The following is a 24255-nucleotide window of genomic DNA, read 5'->3' as shown; positions in this document are numbered from 1 at the left end:
ATTTTAGCAACAAACTAAAGTTTGTTGTGAGGAAGGTGTTTATGTTATTCCCATTTTATACATGAGAAAGCTGAAAACCAAAGGTTGTTAATGTGCCCATGATCACACAGCAAGTAAGTGGTAGAAAGCTGAGATCTGAACCCAAAATCCATGCTCCAGAGACTATGCTCATAGTCACAAAATCAGATGGCTTTCAGTAATATGTCACTGTCATCCCACATTATAGCTAAGAAAACCTTTTGAAGAACTGTTTTTCAATTCTCTTAATGCATTAGGTATCTTTCTATCAGAAAACATAACAGCTTCAATGTTGAGTAAATTTCCCTGTAACACTAACATAGGCACAATTTAACACTAACATTGGTGATTTGTTGCGGCTCCATTCTCATAGGCCTATAGGACAGAACCATGACTCAGTTGACCAGCTATCTCTAGTAGCAAACACAGAACAGGAACCTGACTAAATGGTTGTTGACTGAATTCATATATTTTAAGTTCAGGTAAATGCTCAAAGGTCTGATTCCTACTAATGTGTTGGCTTGTTTATAGGCAGAAAGCAACATCTGCTGTACACATCCTTGGATTTTCCAGATGTTTGGGGTCACATAATGGGTTGGTTCCCTCTGGCTTTTCTTGTGCTGAATAATGGTTTCATAGGATCTAATTTCACAGATAAAAAGTAGAATCAATCATTCTATTTTAGGATTTGGTACAGAGGTATTGAAGCAGGAATTGGCAAAATGCAACTCAAGGGAGAAATAATTCAGTTTCCCGTGGAAATATTCTGCTTCTAAATTTGCTCTTAAAGACAATGCAGGGAAATCAGATGTTTGAGTCAGGCAAGATTGAAACCATTAGCTCTAAACCATCTGAATGACAAATAATGTTATAAAGGAAAGGGTAAATTTGGCATATTTACTCTTCAAAGAAGAGTTCCAATGTGCCCTCTATACACAGAGCTGTGCAGATGGTAATTAACCGCATTTTCCCATAAGGTGGAATAAACTAAGAGATTTGAAAGGGCTAACCTCTTTACCCATGGAGAGGTGGTATATGACCATTTGTCTAAACTATCAAAGAGGTGAAGAGAACCATTTAATTGTATTTTCAGATAGCAGAAATGCTAAAATTCTACTTTAATCATTTAAAAATTATTTAAAATATGTTACCAGTTTTCCTACCATCTTAAAAGCACACAGAATTTTTGTGCTGATTTGGGGCTCAAATAATGAATAGTAGTTGCAAGACTGAGTATAATAAAATAATATTCTCCAGAGTTACTAATTTTTTCCAATACTTAACACTCAATGGCTTCAGTCTGCTATTCATGTTTATCTGTCTTGGCTGTTTCTGCCAGTCACTTCCACCTGATAACTATGGGTTTCTTTCTGGTAGTCTGCCTTTTTCTCTTCTTCTTACCTGTTCAATTCAGTTGAAATCTGAGACTCCAGATAGCTAAGCTTGTTAGAACTGTTTTGAACACAAAAGTATCAGGTTCTAAGCGAAACACTGGAGGTCTCTCCTATGAGTAAGGTAAAGAACTATATATTTTTCTTTAAAAAAAGATTTTATTTACTTATTTTTAGAGAGGATAAGGGAGGGAGAAGGAGAGGGAGAGAAACATCAATGTGTGGTTGCCTTTTCTGCACCCCCTACTGGGGACATGGCCCGCAACCCAGACATGTGTCCTAGACTGGAAATTGAACTGGCAACCCTTTGGTTCACAGGCCAGCACTCAGTACAGGTGTACCAGCCATACCATCCAGGGCTTCTCTTCTTTTTTTAAAATGAATTTATTGTGGGTAACATAGTTAATAAAATTATATAAATTTTCAATGTACAATTTTATAATACATCATCTGTATACTGTATTGTGTGTTTTCCACCCCAAATCAAGTCTTTCCATCACCACTTATTCCCCCTGTACCCTCTTCTACCACCTCCGACCTCTCTTTCCCTCTGGTAACCACCATATTGTTGTCTGTATCTATGATAGTTTTTTTTTCTTTTTTCTTTTGCTTGATCCATTTACCATTTTCACCCAGCTACCCAGCCCTGCAAATCCCCTCCTCTCTGAAACATAGTCTCAATGATTATTATTTCCACTTTTTAGAGAGCTTAGGCCTTAGGATAATGTGATCAAATCAACTTCATGTTAGTATGGTTTTACTGTACCCTTAAAAAAACATTGAGGTCAAATTATTATGCCTTTGAGTCTTGTATTTGGCATCAAATTACAAATACAGAATACTCGAAGTTGTGAGGCAGATATTCTTACCCCATGTTTTCTCATAATGAAATGATGACTCAAAGGGTAACTGATTTGCTTAAAGCAGGCAAAGGGTTAGATCTAAAGCACAGGCCCTCAAACTTGGCTGTATATTAGAACACTGGAGCTGGGGACTCATTCCAGATGAATTATGTCAGCATCTCCAGATCATGTGGTCTATGTCTCAGCATTTTTAAAAAGTCATTCAAGTACCATATTTAATAGCATCAAGATATATCAAATATCAAAGAATAACTCTGAAAAAATATGTGCAAGATTATTTGCTACAGAAAACTGAAAATTACACTAGAAAACTTAAGTAAATATACCGCATACATAAGTAGGAAGAAGAGAGTATTCTAAAGTTGTGAATTCTTCAAAACTGATGCATACATGCATACAATTAAATCCTAATCAAAATTCCAGCTGATTATTTTTGGTAGAAATTGACAAGCTGATAGCCAAAATTATCATGAAATAGAAAGAGCGAAACATAACCAGACTATTGTGAAGAAGTACAGCTTATATTCATATAACAAGACCCATTATGAACCGATAATGGTTAGGCTGGCGTGGTATTGGTGCAAGGGTACATACACAGAAACATGTAACAGAAGAGAAAGTCTGTAAACAGACACATGCATGTATGATCACCTCATTTATGACAGAGGAATACTGTAGTGAGTTGGAAAAAGTAAGTAAATCTGGGTCTTCTGGATGTCCAAAAGGAAAAAACAAACAAATGTATCTTGACCCCTACTTCACACTGTGTACAAATGCCAATCCCAAATGGATTGTATTTCTAAATGAAGAACATAGAATAATGAAACTTTTAGAATAAAAAAGTAATAAAATATTTATGACCACACAGTAGGTAAGCATTTCATGAATTGACACTAAAAGTACTAACCATAAAGAAAAAAATCAAATAAATCAGACAGTATTAAAATTAAAAGCTTTTGTTCACTAAAACACAGTATGAAGGGAGTTTGAAAGCAAAGACTAGAGTGGAAGGAGATATTTACAATATGTAAATCCAACACAGACAAATATCCAAAATTTATTAAGAACTCTCACAAATCAAGAATATAAAGACAGAGAAGCTAACAAAATTGGGCAAAAGAGTAGCATAGTAACTGAAACAGTGTTTATACAAATGATCAGTAGGCATAGGAAAAGGTACCCAACTTCCTTAGTCATCAGGGAAATGTACTCTAAACCACAAAGCAGCATGACTACATTCCCACCAAAGTGGTGAGAATGACCCAGACACTCAATATCAAATAAAGATGAGGATATAAAGCAATTGGAACCCCTTCACATGACAGATGGCTTGTGCAATTGTGCAACCACTTTAGAACACTGTTGGGCAATATCTACTAAGCTGAAATACATACATTCACTATAACCTAGAAATTCCACTCACAACAGGAATATATCCCAACAAAAATGTCCCTATGTACACCAAAAGATATGTCCCAAAATGCTCACAGCAGCATTATTAAAAATGGCCTAATACAGAAAAGAAACCACTTGTTTTTGAAGAGTACAATGGATTAATTTCATATTCACACAAAGGAATACTATGAATAATGAGAATGAACACACTAACATTACACACAGTTTAGAGAAATAGCATACATAATGTTGAGTAAAAAATGCCAGTCACCAACAGTACATTGATGGTGTGGGAACTTCTCTTTGTGTGGGTTATCTTTAGGAAAAATAAAAACAAAAAGCTCTCCAGGTGATTTTTGTACATAGCTGGAGCTGAAATCCACCCATCTAGAGCTCAGGTCAGATTTCTTTCCTTCCTTCCTTCTTTCTTTCCCAGACTTGCCTATCCAAGCCTCCCTTTCCCTAACTCTCTGATTCCACTGTCAACCACTGTTCTGGGCACAGAGGATAACAGAGAAAACAAAAAACTATCATCTTTCCTTCAAGAAGCTAAATATTTTCTCAACTATTAACTTCATCTTACTTCCTGACAGCTAGTTTCCTGTTTACTTGCTGCAGTGGTTGCATGGTGAAGTTATCATTAAATATAGCTGCAAAGATGGGATTGACCTTCCTGGATAATTATGTTGCTAGTGAACATATTGGCAGCCTCGACTGCAACAGGTATTAAGTACCTTGGAGTGTACTGAGTAACATTTGACCCCCACTGTAACAGAGTGTGTTTAATAATGTGCTGAGTTACTGGCACCAGAGTACTAGAATGCATATGGTGTGTCAGTTGTATCTGGCATAAGGATCATTCTGCTCCCAGTGGATGGTCCTATTTCTAGTGAACATTGCATGCTTTCTTGAGCATAAGTTATTGTAATTTTTATGCTCTTAACCTTTCTTTTATAAATAGTGTGTGAAAATTAGACTTTCTTCCTTTTTATTATTTCTTCTGCTTCTCTCAACTCTTTTTCTCTTTCTTTCTCTCTCCTCCTTCTTTCCGTCCCTCCCTCCCTCCCTCTGAAATAAATAAGCAATGTCACTGTAGACTCCAGGTTGCATTTCCAGAACATATCCCCATGCTCATATCTTTGTCCTCAGACACTGCTGATAACCAAGGCACTGGATGACATGGAAAGTCAAAGTAAATCATCTTTATCTTTCACAACACACTCTGTCTTTCAAGAACATGGCCACTGATTATCTGACCAGGGTCATTATGCCAAGATTTGCCTTCATAAACAAACAAAAGATGAGCCTGAATCCTGCTGTTAGTTCATACTCCCTCTGACTGCTGCATCCAGAAAATCTAAATACTAGGGGGCAAAGGACCTTGAAAAGTTAGCAGTGGCTTCACTTTGGACACAAATTTCCTTTTGCCTATACCTTTTTTCTAAGCTGTTCTGATAAGAAAACATAATATTTCCAATAAAGAGGTATTTATTTCACTGTTTTTTACTTACTTTTCATGTCCCAGAATATTGCTTTCCAGGGCAGGTCTCTAACTCTTCCAAAATAGTTTAGGTCCACATATTATAATCTTTCACAGAGCCATATAATTTTCTTTTTGAGTACTCGTCCAATTGCATCTAATCAATTTTTGTGATTATTTGTCTCTTTCACTGATGTATTGCTAGCACCTTACACAATGCCTGGCTCATAGTGAATGAGTGAATGAATTAATGAGAGCCTCCTAAAGAATCTTTTTTACTTTTTCATTGTTGGATTTTTTAAATAATATTATTTTCTCTTGTTCCAGATAAAGCCTCAGTGGAGATTGATGGCAGACAGGTGGCTAACAGCTCCCATGTCAGAGCCCTACAGATAATTATAAATTATGAAAAGGATTCTTATTCTGAGGTTTTATGCATTAGTGATTTTCTCTGAAGGAGACGTAGGTCATGGTGTCAAGCTCCAAAATAAAAGAGGAGTAAGGAATGTGCCATCTATACCCTTTGTTTACTGGCATTAGACTCATACTGGGGACCCTGGTATTTCTAAGACTTTTCTTGAAATCTTGACCAAGTCCTTCCAACTCTCTACTTATAGGTCCCTTCATAAATCATAAAGCTGAACTGGATCAAATAAAGGGTACCATGCATGTATGTAGCTCTATACCTTTGTTTATTTATCCATTTAGCAAATATTTTTAACAGCATAGAATATACTTACTCTTGTGCTAAGCACCCAGAAGTCATCTACAAAAATGGAGCCCTGACTTCAAGGAATCCAATCAGGACTGGGGGTAAGAGGACGATTAGGGAAGTCTTTCTGGCATAAAAGTTGCCTAGATCAGTGATTTACATCTGTCATAATCAACTGCAGGTTTTGTGAAAACACAGATTGCTGGACCCCACCCCACTTTCTGATTATCTGGGTTGGCCCAAGATTCTGCATTTTTAACAAATTCCGAGGCAAGGCTGATGCTACTGCTATGAGGACCACACTGTCAGAGCCATTGACTTGGATGAGATGGAATATTAAGTTAGAACATACTTTGACTTAAGAAATATTTGCTGGATGAAAAACTGAATAGATAGATCAATTAGCCAATCAGTGCAAATGCATCATTACCTTAATAGTATAAAACAGTGGTGGATTTGCACTGATTTATTTATTACAAAGCTAGGAAGACTCTGTACCTTCTCTCCCTATGGTTCCTAACGTGACTCATCCCTAACAAAAATGGTATGGCTGAAATTAATCAAGCTGCTTTTTCCTATTTATGTCTTGCTTTATCTGGAGTTGCAATGGGCACTGACTCCTATGGAGTGTAATTTGTGCTGACTCATTTCCAAGTCACTGATGGAAGGAAGGTCAGCATGGCTCTAGTTCACAGGTGAAAGCTTATCAGGAGCTGTTGATCAGGAGTGGCAAATCGGAGAGATTAGCCAGCTCCACTTGCTGTCTTTCTTGGCCACCTTGCCAAAATCCCGCAGAACTAAAGGTTAAAAACTTATGTTGGTATATGTGTGTGGATGGAATATGCAGTCAGTAGCACAGAAAATTACACTAGTCCAGTAGAGAGCACTTAAGGGCATGAGCTTCGTTTTCATTCAGATAAGGTGTAAGTCCTGATTCTGCCACCTAACAGTTAAATGATCAACATCTCTCACAGTTCCTTCATCTGTAAAACATGCATAACAGTAATAATTAACTCATAGGATAGTTGCATATAATGTACACAATGTGTTTAGCACAACACTGATCTTAATCATTCAATTTTAGCCAGTGTTGTTATTCATTAGCTTCTCAAATATTCTTCATCATATGTATTAATGATTTTGTAAATAATAAACTTACAGTTGACATGTACCCTTCAATTACCTCAAGATGAGATCTGTAGGAAAAATTTCATTGCTTGGGTTTTTGTTTCTGAGCCAAAAAGTGAAGTGATTCATACATAACTAACTTCTCTTCACCACATAATATAAAGATTTCCACACTGGGTCAGAATTCATTCCCTGTTCAAGTCACTAAGAAGAGAGCTGTAGAAGACAGCTGTATCCCTTAAATAAGCTTTCAAAGATAAAGATATAATATTTCTACTTCACATCCCCCTACCCCCAATCCTTTTCTTGGATCCAGCCATGTTCCCTGGGATGTGAACAACTGAATGAGGAATGTTTCATATCAGCTTGGGGGGGGGGGGTCACGCACTCTTAGTTTCTAGTCCTGACTCTACCACTTCAAGCTGTATGATCCTAGAAAAGTCACTGAGCTCTCTCTGTCTCTGTTTCATCATTCTTAAAATGATAATGTTAATGTCAGGTATGTAAACTCAGCATCTTATCCTGTTGTATAACCCTCACTTTAATATCTCTGGATTCATTGAAGGAGTCCATGCCCTTCAGGATTGGAATGGTTTCAATTCTATCTCCTTTAAAGCTTCTCTTTTTGCTACAAAAACTCTAATCTTTTTTGGGGATTCACATTTGTTCCATCCCTTTGAATGAGACGGTCGCTCAGCAATGTTTCTGACAGCTGTTTCTTCAGTCTTTTTGGCCACACAAAAAAGATTTTCTAAGGCAGGCCTTTTATCTACACTGCCAAATGCAGGGCCTTGTCCATAATAGACACTCAATAAATATTTGTTGAATAGATGAATGAATAAATGCAGCCATGGCATTCAAAAGTAATCATGACAGTAAGCTAAAAATAAGGCAGCTTTGTTCCTCTGTAGACATGCAGTGGGCAAAATCATCACATCCCCTTCAAAGAATTGTTCCAGATCAGTCACTCATAAGGAATAATTGAAATGCCCTCAGTCATAATGTTATTATAAAATACAAGGGTGAGGAGGGGGACTGCTTCCTATGCATTAGGCACCTTTTAGTTCTTACTCTGGACAAAAGTCTGCATCAACCAGATGGAGCCAAGATCAAAGGGAAAACACCTTGGCTCTCATCACCAGGTGCTTTTGTTGACTGAAAATTGGCAGAAACCCAACTACCGTATTTTGCCATGTATAATGGGCACACTTTTGAGGGAAAAATAAGAATGAGCATTATACATGGGTAGTACAAATTCCATATCTATATAAATGTTTTTAATTCTTTTATTTATTGTTTATGTGTTAAAAGTGTAACTCTAGAAAGCAATAACAATATCTGTATGCAAAATAATACCATGGAATATGATAATTTGTTTTGTTTCTAAATATAAATAAATAAAAATTAAATTAAAAAATTAAAATGAAAGATTTTTTTCCAAAAGAAAGGAAAAATGTGGGTGCATATTTTACACAGGAGTGCATTATAAATGGCAAAACATGGTAGTTTATCACCCCATAGATTGCTAGCGAGCTTTTGAAAAGGTAAATTAGATCATTTACCACTGCCCTCACCACCACCAGTTTAAAACTACTCAATGGCATCCTTTTTCTTTTTTTAAGGATGTGTCCTATATTTATTTATTTATTTTCAAAAATTTTATTTATTTATTTTTAGAGAGGGAGAAAGAGAAGGAAAAAAACATCAATGTGTGGTTGCATTTCATGAACCAACCCCTGCTGGGGACCTGGCCTGCAACCCAGGCATGTGTCCTACACTGGGAATCGAACCAGCGACCCTGTGGTTCACAGGCCGGTGCTCAATCCACTGAACCATACCAGCTGGAGCTCAATGGCATTCTGTGACAGTTAAAACTTAAACTTCTCACCATGATCTAAAAGGCCCTACATGATCTTGGTCCTGCTTAGCTTTTTGTTTAGTTATCATTTCCTTAGAGAGCTAACCCCTCATCCTACCACCAAACACTCTAGCCCTTAAGACAGAGGCCTGTACACTTAGACTTTGGGGACCACATACATCATCCCTGAAACAGCTACTCAGCTTTGCCATTGTTGTATAAAAGCAGCCATAGAAAATATATAAATTCATGAGTATGGATGTGTTACAGTAAGATTTGATTGACAGGATAAGGTGGCTGTTTGGATTTGGCCTGTGGGTCATGATTTACTGACCACTTCCCTAAGATAAGACCCCTTCCATTACTTCCTATTCCTATATCCTGCGTTAGTTTTTGTTATATATATTTACATTTTTTTGTCACTTATCTGGCTCAGTCTCTAGAACGTGAGCTCGATGAGGACAGGACCTACGTTTTGCTAACGGCAACCTCTCCAGCACCGTGGACAGTTCCTAGCACAAACCTTTGTAACTCTTAGTTGAACAAAAGACCTCATCTCCTGCTACTTCTGCTGTCACTCACCGCTCCCACCTTCCTTCAGTTCTTAGGACACTCCAGTCTCATTCTTATTTCTTATTTTTTGCACGAGCCTTTTGCCCTCTGCCTGAAGAAACCTTCCCCTTATTTTTACATGTCTGCCTCTTCCATTCATTTAGGTCTCAGATTTTTGGAGTAGCCTTTCCCAATCACGCTTAACAAAGTTCCCCAGAAGCCTCAGCCACTCTTGTCTTATTTTCTTAATAACTCCTATTAAGAAGTAGAATTATTTTTCCTTGATTCTTGTATATTCTTCCCCATGATTGCAGAACGTTTCTCAGCCTCCTTAAAACCTAGCAAAGTGTGTGACACTTAGTAAGTTTTCAATTGATATGTGTCTAGATCAGTGCTTTTCAAACTTAAATGTGTATATGAATCACCTAAGGATTTTGTTAAAATGAAAATTCTGAGTCAGTAGGTATGGGTGAGCCTTGAAATTCTAGGTTTCTCAAAGCTTCCAGGAAGCAGATGCTGATTCTGCTAGTCCATGGACCACACTTTGAGCAGGGAAAGTCTAGTGAATATTTTTTATTGTCTCACTTCTAAGGCAGGAAGTGGACTCCTGGCTAAGGATCCTTTAAAATACATTTGATATGTTTGCTAGCCTGAGCCAAAAATCAAAGTGGGATACCAGTCCTATCCTTAAAAATCATATCCAATGAAAAATGTTAAGGACAGATTTTTATGAGTCACTTAAGTGGTTTTGGCCTCAGGCACCATGTTTTCAATGAATGAGAAATTGCAACACTTCCCATATTAAAGTTGCTTTTAAAATGCTGAATCATCGATGGGGCACCAAAATGAATCTGTCTTCATTCCCTGTTCAGTTATGTCTCCATTTCTTTCAACCACTCTAATGCATACATTAGGAGAATTACCTGATCTATACCTTGATGTGGTAACACTTGGAGGCCCCATGTTAGTGTAATATGGTTCTGGCTTGACCTAAAAGAAGACTCCTCATCTCAAAACTGAAAGGGCATGTATCCAACAAGAAATAGAATATGGCAGAGTAATTAAGAGCTGTCTTCCAGAACCTATCACTTAAACTCTGTGTGACCTGGAGCACTGTATGTACACTTTTAATGCCTCAGTTTCTTCCTCTTAAATGGGAAATTATGGTGCCTGACCTAAAGCATTCTTATAATAATTAAGAGAGGCAATTCTTATAAATAACTTGGCTAAGTGTATGGTACTTATGCATATTAATGAATATTAGTTGAAATTCTTATTCTACTACACCATAGAATATTGTTCTTGTATTTATTGAAAATTCTCTCACATTTTAGAATTTTAACACATTACTTTAATATACTTGTTTTAATATTAACAAAATTATTTATATTTAACACACTTATTTTAACATAATATTTAAGACAAGTAATACTATGTACCAGCCAATATATTAAGTGCTGCTTTATCTAATTTATTCCTGAAAATAAATCTATAAGGTAGATATTGGTGCCTACATTCTTCAGATGGAGAAACTAAGGTTTAGGATGGTGAAGAGGTTTGTTAAAAAAATAAGTCAGCTAGTAGGGTTGGAGTAAAGACTTCAGCCCAGGTCCGAGGTCAGCCAGCTGTGCAATACCAACCACCTTGCTAGTTATATCATGCACATAAGTATAGATTTATATGTCTTGGCTTCAGAACTAAACTCTAACTGATTTCATTTGGAACACAAATCAATTACTGAATCAATACCCTGTGAGAATGGAGATGAAATAAGGTGGTTGGCCAGGTCTAAGTTGGGCTTTCACCAACAATACAGATAGTCAGGCTTTCACAAGCAATATAGACTGTGGAGGAGAGGTTTCCAAAGAAAATATCAGGGTGAACTATTCAGGGGCAAGATAGAGGACATAGGGCAGGAAGAACATCAGGTGCTTACTACATTGTCATTTTGCAGATGGGTCATCTTGTTGTTGGCAAGACTGATCCTTATTCCATTTTTATCAGTTGCCTTCCTCAGGCTCCCAGTGTTCTATTATTGCATCTGTTGCTCTTTTCCTTAGAGGAAAAGAGTTGACAAGTTTATTCCCACCAAAGTGTGAGTCAAAAACCAAGAATCTTTACATTCTAGTTTCTATATATAATGAGCATTCACTTATTTGACTAATATTTATTGAACATTCACTATGTGACAACCTATGCTAGATAAATACTGCAGATACAGAGGTGAAATAAGAGAGATGTCTCACATAGATCTGAGCATGTATTAATATTGTAATTAAAAATATATTTTTATTGTTAAAATGTTAAAGTTATCCAGCAAAAGGCAATTTCAAATTGAAGGTATTTCAGGTATTTTAAAATTGGAGGAGTTCATAAATATTTCTTAGACCTACTTTATGTCCTCAAACTACAGAGATCTGATTTAGCATGTCTGGAGTAGACCTAAGAATCTGAATTTGTATAAAGTACTCCCAGGAAATTTTAATGAAGATGGTTCAGGGGCCTTACTTTGACTACCCTGGCTTAACTCAAAGGAATCATTCTCTAATGACTACATGTCTGAAATATAGAAACCTCTAACCTCTCCTGAAAAGGAAAAATCTTGGAGCAAGACTCCCTTTCCCTTCATGACATACTGCACAAGAAACACCTGATGTGCCCTCACCATGGAGCACCCACCTGCTCTTTCTGCATGCCAGGATTTATAAAATAGGTGAAGGATGCCATCAGTGCCCTGGCCATGATACCAATCTCTTCACACTAAAGTTGCCCTGCCCAGTGCAAACAATGGAGCTTCTGTCTGAGGGTTTTTTATCTGGCTGAGTGAGCACACTAGGCTCAAGCATGTCTAGGTGAAAGACTGGAAAGTGAATGTCAGGAGAGGGCCCAGGGGTACCCAAGTCATCTTCTATACCTTATTTCAGAGCTCCCCATGGTATTAAGCTCTAATTGTTCACTGTAGTAACTGGCTTGTGAAGGTTCCCCTCTGTTGGCTTCTTCCCTCCATGTCTCACATCCCAGTCCTCTACTAGTGTTTCCTGTGATCACCTCCTGTATAAAGGGGCATCATTCTAATTCTTATCTCAGAGTCATCTTCTTGGGAAGCCTGAAAAAAAAACTGATGTATATGTAATTCTAAAAATTGTGTGCTATGTTTACATTGTTTTTAGAAATACTTAGTGCTTACAACTGCCTCAAGGAAGGGGTTCCAGGCAAGTACATGAAAGAATCAAGCCATTGTTTAAATGAGAATGGATTCCTCAATATCTGACACTCAAACTATATACATGCCCTCAGCTATCAAGCAGAAGATGAAGACCTTATTACCATTACTATTATTATTAGCATTAACTTGGCAAAGAGGCACTCATCTCACATCATGCTAAATAGTTGTTCCAAAGAAGGATGTGTGGAAGAAACAGACTGATATTAAAATGTGATTGTACTAAAATAGTACAGAAAGTGCAGAGTGCGTTTATTATTCAGAATGTGTCTGAGCATGATTAGATGTTTGGCAGAATAAAAACTAGAAAATAGTGGAAAAAGCCAAGCAAAAAAACAGCCAGACCCAAAGATTTACTCAGAAAAGTGAGTAGATAAAAAACCATTTCTTGGGATTTGAATGTTGATGAATAACTGGCATTTCCCTTCTTCTTCTACTTTCGAATGGTAACAAATCATTCTGATTATAATTACAGAATGTGTCTATTTTGGGTAATCTGATGGCTATGGAGATCATCCCATTTTATGTTCTATTGATTACTCCCCAAACTGATTCATAGGCTTTTAGAAGAACACGAGAATAAATAGTAGCATCAATACTTTGTTCCCTGACATGAAGAGAAAAAGAAAAGGAAAATTTTTTTAAATGAAGACATAAGGAAGAAAATCAGTATTCAGAGACCAAGGCTGGAGTATAAGTATGAGTATATATGAGTATATATATGGGCTAGCAGAGTTCTTTCAGATGAACATTCAAAATTCTTGTTCTTATTCTTGCTGAAACCACCAAGGACAGATCACTTTAGAAATTTGTTTTCAATTCTACAGTTCTGACCTCCATTGGGTCATAGAGGAAAACACAGTTGAAAAGTTCCTGAAATCAATTTTGCTGTATTTTTTTTATTCTGAGAATTTCAGATAATGCTTCTTCTGCAACTACATATTAGAGATTTTTCAGAGATCATATCATTAAATCCCTCCTTCTATATCTATCTGTAGCAAAACCAATTATTTCAGTTAGGATTCTTAGTTTGCAAGTAACAGAAATTGATTGGGCCTAACTTGAACACAAAGTAGTTCTTTTGGAAGTTCTGGGAAAAACTTTCAGATTTAGGGAAAAGGCTGAAGAATCAGACAGAGAAAAGGCTTCCAGGAACCAGTGATGCCCTGGGGATCCTGGCAGCAAGAACAAATTGACAGACTCATCAGCCACCACATCTGGAATGAACCAGCTCCAACTATTTTTGTTGCCTTCATATTAGTCCATTAAAGATTCAGAATACTGGGGAAGAAAGAATAATTTGTCCAGCTTGGGGTACAGGCGCACCTCTTAGTAAGAAGAGGACAGGGTACCTGGAATGACAATTCTATCAAGATGATATGCAATAGGGGAAGAAATCAGTTCCCCAGAAGAAAATTAGGTCCTAGACCCAGAGTAAGGGGGCTTCAGAGCCTGAGGACTGGGCTAGAGGTATTTAAAAGTAATTGATGAGATAACAAACTTGTACAAAAAAGGTACCAGCCTCAGAGCTCCTCATCTCACTCTCTCATGGTCTTGCTATTTTGCTGCCTTGTCCAAAATACTTCCTTTATAGCTCTAATAATGATCATACCAGCATCTTTTGGAAAGGCATCACTTTTGGAGGATGCCCCCTTCTCATCACTAGCCAGTTTCTGCCTCCAAGCCTGAAACTCCACTCACTATCCCTTCTCATTTATCCTTCAAACTTCTAACACAGAGGTAGCCCTGCCAGTCTTCCCTATCTCTACTGCTGCATGTTGTGCCATAAAGAATCAAGTTTGAGGAACAAGTTGTGACTCTCTGAGTTCTAATACATGATCAATTGTTATATGCTAGGAACTTGACACATTCCCTGTATTAGGTACTTTATATCTTATTTACCCTGTAAGGGTAAACCCTATAGTGTAAAGTAAAAATAAAAATTGTTATAAAAGAGCCTTTGAGAACCCAGTGGAATATATTCCAAGGCCCTTGAAAACCACCAAATTTTCAAATATATCTCTTTGAATCATATTTCCCCCCACAAAATGCTGTAACTGAGCATAACTGAGAAACTCTAAATAATCCTCTCTGCCTTTAATGATTCTATAAATATAGGATTGAAGTCATTTACAAAGCCATTTGAATAACTACTGGCTGGAGCACTCACTGAAACAATTTCACGAGTCACTTTTTCTTGTTTTCCTAATGGAAAGTATAGAGATCTGACTCATTGCTGAATATAATATTCTCCTCTTTAATGTCTTCAATACATGCAATTCTAGATAAGAACTCCTAATTTTGTAAACCTCTTTATGTTCACCACCAATCCTGGAATGGGGAGGTAGGTTATGAGCAAGGCTCTGGACTTCGACTTCTCAGATTCAAATCCTGACTTCACCAGTTAGTTCCATGTGAACTTGATAAAACCTCTCTGTAGTCAACCTTGTATCCCTCACCTGTAAAATGGTGTAAAGACAATATCTCCATGTGATAATTCATTTTAAGCACTTAGTGGCTGGTACTCTGTAAATGCTCAATATACATTAGCTACTACTTTTTTTAAGTCTTTAAAATAATTATCTCAGGAAAGCAATTGCTTCTGCAAAGATGAGTAAAGAAGAGTAATGTACCTTAAAATATATATGCTGGGTGCTCAGCAAGGCTCATTCACCAGTTAGGTGAGTCATTCCCCACATAATTCATATTTGTGTCTTAGAAAAATAAAAAAATTCCTTTATAGGTTCAGCCTTCAACGTCACCAACAAATAACTGAAAGACTAAATCCATAGACACCAAAAATCTAGCAAGTCTACAAATAATTGGGGAGTAAAACAATAATTTTCTAGAAGAAATGTCCCTGAAATGTCACCTGATTTTGTGGAAAAAAACAAACTAACAAACAAAAGCACATTAAAGTCTGTGGCAAAGCAATTAAAAAAAACTGAAGAAAAAATAATAAAAATAAAATTTTAAAAATAACTGAGCTACAGAATGCTGTACATGAAATTATATAATCCTCTGAGTGACTTATTAAAACTTCAGGCTAATACAAGACCAATTAGATAGTTCAGTTCACTGAAGCAATCATCCTATAATGATAATATAGAATTTCCCAGGAAACACATTGGAGTTGCTAAAATGGAGGGAAAGCATAAAAAATGAATAAAAATCCCACAAATTTTTTCCTCCTCATCAAAAATTTGGTTTTAAAATGTCACAGGAAACACATTAATGGTAAAGTCTACATTACTACTAATAAATTCACACCAAAGTAAAAGAGGTAACTGATGATAGCTATTGGGTGGCAAGAATTCAGCAATAATTTTTACGGAAACTATCCTCCCAAGTTCATGATGGAGCCTTATACATGCTAACTCAAACATAGGGCCTGTCTATGCACAGAATTTGAATCAATAGGAATGTGGTGCAGTGTATAAATGGCCTCAGAGAAGATATGTGGCTCCAATTAAATAAGGAACCAAAAGATGTCAAATAAATATTTCTCTCAAGGACTCCTCTCAGCCCAAGAGGTCCAGGAGATTTAGCTAGAAGGGAATTTACTAGTAAGCACTTTCCCTCTTTGGCAACACTACAGAGGAAAAGCTTTTTAACAGTTGAGCTTTGTTTGGTCTAATAATGGGTCTTTCCACACTGTCCTGGGTTTCACTGATTAGGATGCTGACCCACAAATACCTCCACCCCTACATCAAGGTGTCATAGCATCCAAACATATCAGCAGCATCTTTTAGTCCTTGAGATTGTCCATTCTTCTAGCAGCAGATCTTATTTAAAATGCAAATACTCCTGGGAGAAGGCCATGTATTATTACTATTGCTTTAGTGTGAATTAATTAAAAGCAACTAAATTCTATTAACAAATGACGAAAAGACAAAGCATATATATGTGTGGTATGGAAGATTGGTAGCTCTGCTCTGAAGTGAAAAGGAATGCAGCTGAGATACATGAACACTCAAGGAAAATATTGTTTTACTCTGATGCCAGTTTTCAAACTGTGATAGATGAGATTATTTTCAGCAAATACTTCTCTCCTCTAATCCTACTTGGAGTGGAGTACTGACTTTGGGCCTGCCCACATGACTCATTTTACCTAATAGAATGTGGATAGGATGTAAATATCTCATTTGTTAGCATTCTTTGACTTGCTCTGTTGCACTCCACATTTATCCTAAGAGGAACATCTTTAGGTAGCCATTGATCTGAGGATGATGAGCAGAACTGAACTCAAACTCATAGCCTTGCATGAACAAATCCAGTCAACTCACAGTATGCCACAGAACCATTTCCACTGATTCTAAGGCCCATGGGCAAGAAAAATAAAGACTTTTTATTAAAAGCCACTGACTTGTGGCATGTTTTTTTATGCAGCATTATTGATCAATAAGTGGCCGATTAATAACAACAGCTAATACCAGTTGAACCCTTACACTGTGCTAGGCACTGAACACTTTACTAATTCTTAAACAACCCAGTGGGGTGGAAATTATTCCCTTAGTAAAATGTTAAGTGATTGAACTGAAGACACACAATTAGCAAGTGGCAGAGATAAGATTCAAATCCAGGGCAATCTGATTCTGGTGCCCAGTTATTTTCCCCTGTGCCATATCACCTCTCTGAGTTCATTCATGTTAGTTGAAGAGCCAAGACCCCATTCAAGACATACTGGTCTTGAATTCATTTGTCTTACTTTAATAACTATTTATTGTGTACTTACTTCATATTATGCATTGAGTATTGCCAACAATAAGTACTCATTGTATGTATGTTAACTATTATCACTTTTATAGTGTGAATATATGAAAAAAATTAAACAATGAGATCTTAAAACAATAAAGATTCTATAAATAATATATTTTATGTAACTGAACTTTTCATTGTTTATATTAAATGATTAATGACCACCAAATCAGATCTCAGATTTAATTTCATTATCAGAGCAAATAAATTCATTTAGAACCTAAAATAAAATTCTATTCTCTTTCACCTTTCTCACTGACAATTTTTATATTCTTTTTTTTTTTAATTAATTTATTTACTTTTTAAATACATTTGTCTCTGCCTTCCCCCTCCTCTTTCCCTTGCCCCCTCCCACCTTCCCTCCCTCAGCTCTTCCCCTTTGGTTTTGTCCATGAGTCCTTGCTATATGTTCCTTGACTTTCCCCTTCCCTTCCCTTTCCCTGCCCCCCGCCTTCCCTCTTGTCTCTGTTGATTTCTTTTCCTTTCAGTGTTGCTGGTCATATTTGCCTTGCTTCTTTGCATTGTTGGTTAGGTTCCACTTATAGGTGAGATCATATGGTATTTGTCTTTTGCCCCCTGGCTTATTTCGCTTAGCATGATGCTCTCCAGTTCCATCCATGCTGTTGCGAAGTTTAGTACTTCTTTTTTTCTTTCTGCTGCGTAGTATTCCATTGTGTATATGTACCATAATTTTTTGATCTAATCATCTACTGATGGGCATTTAGGTTGCTTCCAACACTTGGCTATTGTAAATTGTGCTGCTATGAACATTGGGGTGCATAGGTTCTTTTGTATTGGCGTTTTGGCGTTCTCAGGGTATAGTCCCAGCAGGGGAATCGCTGGATCAAAAGGCAGTTCCATTTTCAGCTTTCTGAGGAAATTCCACACTGATTTCCATAGTGGCTGCACCAGTCTGCATTCCCACCAACAGTGGACTAGAGTTCCCTTTTCTCCACAGGCTCGCCAGCACCTGTTGTTTGTGGATCTGTTTATGATGGCCATTCTGACCGGTGTGAGGTGGTACCTCATGGTGGTTTTGATCTGCATTTCTCTGATGGCTAGTGATGCAGAGCATCCTTTCAAATGCCTCTGGGCCCTCTGTATCTCCTCCTTAGAAAAGCGTCTGCCCAGGTCCTTTGCCCATTTTTTGATTGGATCAAGAGAAAGAGATAAAAGGCATCCAAATAGGAAAGGAGGAAGTAAAACTATCATTGTTTGCAGATGACATGATAGTGTACATAGAGAACCCTGTAGACTCTACCAAAAAACTCCTCAACCTAATAAGTGAATTGGGCAAAACAGCAGGATACAAAGTCAACATTCAGAAATCAAAGGTGTTTTTGTACACCAGCAATGCAATAGAAGAAGAAGAAATCAGGAAAAATATACCATTCGATATAGCACGAAAAAAGATAAAGTACCTAGGGATAAATTTAACCAAAGACACAAAAGACCTGTATGCAGAAAACTATACAACATTGAAAAAAGAAATTAAGGAAGACACAAATAAATGGAAGCATATACCGTGCACATGGATTGGAAGAATTAATATCCTTAAAATGTCCATACTACCAAAAGCAATTTATAGATTCAATGCAATCCCTATTAAGATACCAATGACGTATTTCACAGAAATAGAACAGACATTTCAAAAATTTATATGGAACCATAAACGACCTCGAATAGCTGCAGCAATTTTGAGAAAGAAACACAAAGTAGGAGGGATCACAATACCGGACATCAAACTCTACTACAAAGCCACTATACTCAAAACAATCTGGTACTGGCACAAGAACAGACCCATAGACCAGTGGAACAGAATAGAAAGCCCAGAAATAAGCCCAGGTCTCTATGGACATCTAATATTTGACAAAGGGGGCAGAAGCATAAAATGGAGCAATAACAGCCTCTTCAACAAATGGTGTTGGGAGAGCTGGATGGCTACATGCAAAAAATTGAAATTGGATCATCAGCTTACACCATACACAAAAATAAACTCAAGATGGATAAAAGACTTAAATATAAGTCGCAACACCATCAAAGTCCTAGAGGAGAACATTGGCAGGAAACTCTCAGATATCCCACGCAGCATTTTTTTCACTGATATGTCTCCTAAAGCAAGGGACATAAAGGAAAGAATAAACAAGTGGGACCTCATCAAAATAAGAAGCTTCTGCATGGCTAAAGAAAACATCAGCAAAATGAAAAGGGAGCCAACCATTTGGGAAAATATATTTGCTAATGATACATCAGATAGAGGTTTGATCTCCAAGATATACAAAGAACTCACTCGACTTGACTCCAAGAAGACAAACGATCCAATCAATTTTTATATTCTAAACTATCTTTTAGAACTTAAGCTTTTTAAAAACAAAAAATACCCTAAAACACTCCCCTTCTTTCTCTCTCTTATATTTCTCAAATGAGAAGAAATTATATGGGGGCCAAAATATATCTAGACATACAAAATGCCTATACCCCAAAACAATAGTGTAGGGTACACCAGGGAGATATTTCTGGGACACTTAACACTATTTAATAAAATACTTTCATTTTACATGTAAGGAAATCGCAGGAAGTATTTACAATGTCCCTTCATCATACAGCTGAGTATGGGCAATTGACACAGAATCAAAGCTCCTGTGATCTAACTAATAAGTAATCTTGTTTTGCCAGAACTAGATCAGAACCAGAAAAATGATAAAAATTGACCTGGTCCTGGAGTCACACATATAAACACCTGCAAGTCCATTCAAATAAAGTAAATAAATAAAAGTGGACAGGGGTAAGACCACAGGGAGTGAAGAGGACTGTGGTGAAACAAGAACACAAACCCATGGCAGTCCCTGTTGGTTTCCCACCAGGAGTCATTCCTGACACCATGTCCTTGTTAACAGAATCCTAACTTTGTTCAGGGCATAGTATTCTCAACCCCAAGTGATAAATCTTGATTGGTGTAAACAAATAGTGGTATCTCCTTATCCTTTGCCATCAGGTAAGGGTGGCCATGTGACCTATCTCTGGACAATGAGATCAAGAGAAAGACTTCTAGGTGGTTTCTGGGAAATCTTTCTCTTCCTTAAAAAGAAGATAAATGGGCAAGAAGCACTCTCTTGAATGACCTCTTTCCCTTCTTATGGATATGATAGGGAAGAACAAAAAGCCAATATACTGCAGATGGCAGCAAAAGATAGAAAGATACTATTATTAAACTCTTGAAGGAAGCCCAAACAAACCTACCAACAGAGTCCTTGTAAAACAAGTAAAATATGTCCCTATAGTTTAAGCCTCTCCTACTTGCAGCAGAAAGCATTCCTAACTACTCTCTGTCCCAACTAATGAGGCAGCTCACATTCAGCTCCTGCTGACTACTGAATGCAGGAATGCAGGTCCAATGTTGCGACACCTTCCAGTAAGCTAGAAATTTTATTTAAAAAAAGTGAAATCACATGTATTTCTTTCTTATCTTTTCTTTTTTATTTCTTTTAGAGTATAGTTGACATACAACATTATATTAGTTTCAGGTATATAACATAGTAATTTGTCATCTATATACCTTACATAGTGATTACCATGACAATTCTAGAAATCACCTGTTTTTAAAATACTGGCTACTAAATCAAAATTAATGAGACATTTTGCATACCAAACAAAACATACTTGCAGGCCAATTCTGAGAGCTATAATTTTGTAGTTCTTGATTGTTGTGCATATCAAGTTTGTAAATTCTATCCTAAATTAACTACCCTTTTGCTGGGTGGTCTTATAGGAAGTACACAAAAGGACCATCAGAAAGTAATTATTATGAAAGCACTGAATCCTGCAGATAAAATAAGCCAGATTTGACTTTCTAGCTGTGAGAATAAAAGAAACAAGTTAATCATACCAATGGCAATGAATTTAAAAAGAAAGTTGAATTACTAGGTCATAGAGAGGATAGAATCTGTTCAAACCTTTCAATGGGTCTGTTTTCCAAATTGATTTGTCATTCTTTTGATAAGATTCCAGAAACTGATTGCAAACTTACTTGGAGCTCAGGGTTCATGCCACTCTCATCAAAAGAGAGAGAAAATAAGGCCCTTTGTGTGTCAATAATCAAACCAGGGACCTGCTGTTAATATTAGGTGTATTGTTTGGCTTTGGATACTGCCTGAGGCTTGAATAAAAATAGCAGCAATGTTAGTGACAGCAGCAATAACAGCAATGGCCTCCATAGAATCTAAGCACTGAAACTTATCTCTGTTGCTTTTATGTTGAGAAACTGTCCTACATGGTACCAATGGAACTAACTGTAAATTCCATGGGTTTGCCTATCTTAAACATGCAGGGGGAAGTACATGACCTAGATATGGCCAATCGTCTTCCCATGAGATTGGCTGGAGAGATGGGCTTGTGTTGCAAGCAGGGAAAATCAGATTTCCTTAATGAGAGTTGACACATGGGGAGGAATTGTCTCTTCCCTCCTCCATCATCCTCAACTGTAAAGAAGAATGCTATGTGATACCAAGGACCATCTAATCATCATATGCATAAAGCCTGTCTGAAAAAGAAGTCAAGTGATTTATGCATAGCATTGCAGTAAGGAGAGACAAAGAGTCCGTGAAAATAATATTTAAATTCCGAAATTCGACTGTGCCTGAGAAAAAGTTTACTCCTTGGACATTGCAATTAAGTAATCCAGTAAATTCCTTGAGAAATATTGTTGAAGAGTCAAAATGAAAGGTGTCAATATGCTGAGAATATGGTGTGACTAAATGTGAACCTTACTTGACTGCTTAGTAAGGGTGGAAGGCCAATTTTAATTCATATGCCTATTGGAAAGTTTTCAACAGAAGTTCACATTGTGTTTATAGGAACCAAAACAAACAAACAAAAGTTGTATAGTACATAAAAATGTAATAAAAATTTTTCTGCTTCCTATTCATAACAAGGGGACCTATCTTAAATTGCTGTCTACTTTTCAATTCCTTTTCCCTCCAGAGTCCCCAAATAAAGTATGCAGTATAGAGACACCAAGGGCATGACCTCCAGTGAATCATGCTCCACAGACAGGCATCTTGCAGGCCAAGGAAGCCCTGTGTCTTTCTTAAGCCTTTCCCATGCTCATTGTTACCAAGCTACATTCTTTCATGACAAGGAAGAATAAACAACTTATTGGTTCTGAACACAGGCTTTATGGTCAGGTAGATTTTGTTTGGAGTCTCTGATTACCCATAACTAGTTTTGATACTTAAATAAATTACTTCAACTTCATGAGTCTCAGTATTCTCTGGAGTAATGCAAGTTTTGGTGAGCATTCCACAAGCCATTGAGTGTAAAGTACACAATACAATGCCTCACATATTGTATAAGCTCAAATCAAGATGCATTTGATACTCAGTTCTTTTTTCTTCATTATTTCTTTTTTTTTCCCCCTCAGACTCTCAAACTCTTGATTTTCTTTTCTCCTCAGACTCTCAATATTTTGGTTTTCTTTTCCTGTTCTTTCACTCTTTATCCATGATTTCTCAGGCCATATCTCTTTTGTGTCCCTCATAGAATGTAGCATAATGGAGAACACATTGTGGTGTTCAGTGAATTCCCTGACCAAACTTACTCTTTGAGCATCTACGTTGTATTTTCAATTGCTCCTTTAACATTTTCACTTAGCTGTCCAGTTGGAACCTCAAATTTAACACAGCTAAATAGAACTCCTGCTTTTTTCCATATTCTCAAGACTATTTCCTCAGTCTTCCCCATCTGAGGAAATGGCACTACCATCTACCCATTGCCCAGCTGAATTTGCTGTTATATTCAGCCCCTACCTTCATGCATCTACAAGTCTTATTGGCTCCACCTCCTGTATATATTATGTACCCATTTTGCCAATGTTATCACCCAAGTTCAAGCTACTGTCACCTCATGCCTGATATCCTGGAGTTCCAACAAATCAATCATTAAGTTCCATGTTTGCCTAAATTGATTACCAAAGATGGAACTAATCTCCAACATCACTACTGGTTTTCCTTTGGACATTTTCAAGATCATACTCAACCAAGGAGAATTCACTTCAAACTATAAAAATCAAAGCACTATGCCATGAATTTTCTCAATGCAGGACAAAGTCCAGGAATTCTTGACATTCAGGAATCTGAGTGTCATTCTGGAGTCGCATGAGCTGACATTAACTGGTATCAGGTCACATATATTCTTTCAAGCTTAGCCCTTCTTTCTAGGTTTACTTTCTCACTCCAGTAACACTAGGAGGAAGACCTAGCTTCTTAAGCTCTTGAGAACTTCGCAGAAACCCAGTGAATTAATTAGAATCTGTGAAGTTCAAAATCACTGATGAAAGCCCTGAAAGGACAGGTAGCAATTAATCTTGGGTTTCTACTGCTGAAACAAACAAGAGCTCTAGGATACTAGGTCACTAAGCATAAAATTGTGGCAACAATTACAGCAACCCTTTAGGAACAATAATATTTAACCACATGAAAATGCCATTTCTGTGGGTAAAAATGAATAACTAATAACACTTTCTATTATTTAACCTAATAATAAAATCTAATTTTATTTATTGTTTACATGCATTTTATGAGCATTGTATGAAAGTTCCCAGTAGGGGACGCACGATTGGCAACCACACATTGAGGTTTCCATCCCTCTTTTTCTCCCTCCCTTCCCCTCTGTCTAAAAATAAAATACATAAAATCTTTTTTAAAAAAGAACATGACTCTGAAATCTGACAGACTTGGGTTCAAATTCTGGCTCTAGCACTTACAAGTTGTATAGCTAGGAAACTAAGCTGTATAGTTAGGAACTTTATAAATGCTTTATGTGCATTGTATGGAACGGGCTTAGCACAATTAATGGGTTCACAATTGTAGTAAGTATAATA

This window comes from Pteronotus mesoamericanus, unplaced genomic scaffold (assembly GCF_021234165.1).
Source record: "Pteronotus mesoamericanus isolate MK-2021 breed Mesoamerican mustached bat unplaced genomic scaffold, CSHL_Meso_final scaffold_54, whole genome shotgun sequence".
NCBI classification, from domain to species: Eukaryota; Metazoa; Chordata; class Mammalia; order Chiroptera; family Mormoopidae; genus Pteronotus; species Pteronotus mesoamericanus.
Note: the sequence above shows the minus strand (reverse complement) of the source record.